Source organism: Neomonachus schauinslandi, chromosome 4, assembly GCF_002201575.2.
Source record: "Neomonachus schauinslandi chromosome 4, ASM220157v2, whole genome shotgun sequence".
Taxonomy (NCBI): Eukaryota; Metazoa; Chordata; class Mammalia; order Carnivora; family Phocidae; genus Neomonachus; species Neomonachus schauinslandi.
Window position 1 is genome coordinate 17270532 of NC_058406.1, and position 894 is coordinate 17271425.

An 894-nucleotide genomic window follows, 5' to 3' on the forward strand; every position below is an offset into this window, starting at 1 on the left:
ATGGATCACCGTCAACCTTCTATTCTTTGTGTGTGTTTTTTTTTAAGATTTTATTTATGTACTTGACAGAGAGAGACACAGCGAGAGAGGGAACACAAGTAGGGGGAGTGGGAGAGGGAGAAGCAGGCTTCCTGCCGAACAGGGATCCCGATGTGGGGCTCGATCCCAGGACTCTGGGATCATGACCTGAGCCGAAGGCAGATGCTTAATGACTGAGCCATCCAGGTGCCCCTACCTTCTATTCTTTGTATCAATAATATTTGTCTCATCTTGCTTCCTGGACTGTGAGCTTCTAGTTTTGAGAGTAGAATCTGGGTCAGAGAGTGATGACATCTTTGTATTCTAGTCCCCCTCACACTGAAACAAAGTTCTTTTAATGAGGGGTTCCAAGCTAAGCTAAGCAGCCCTTACGGAGGTGGAAGTCAGCCCCAAGAAGCGAGACAATTAGATGGCCTCTGAGCCACCACTCCCTGTTCCCAAGCCATGACAGACATTGCCAATTGGTCCCAGTCCCTCTCATCCTGAGCCTCACCATGAGCTTCTCACCATAACACTGCTTACCCAGGGAACCAGATGTCTGGAAAGAGGTGGGAACCACGAACAGCAGGTCTAAAGCAGAAAGTGAACTGAAAGATTGGCAACTGTCCAGGCTCTTGACCTTGTACTCTTGACCTTGTAAATAGACAACTATGGTGGTCATCCAAGGGGAGGGGGGACAGCATGTGGGTGGAGGAACCTAAAATCTCTCCTGTGGTATAAGTCTCAGGAGAAGTTTATTGATGCGAGGCAAAATACGGAAATTGTCCTGGGGAGAGATGCAAAGGGCCGCCCAGACTGATTTATTTCTTTTCTTTCTTTCTTTCTTTCTTTCTTTCTTTCTTTCTTTCTTTCTTT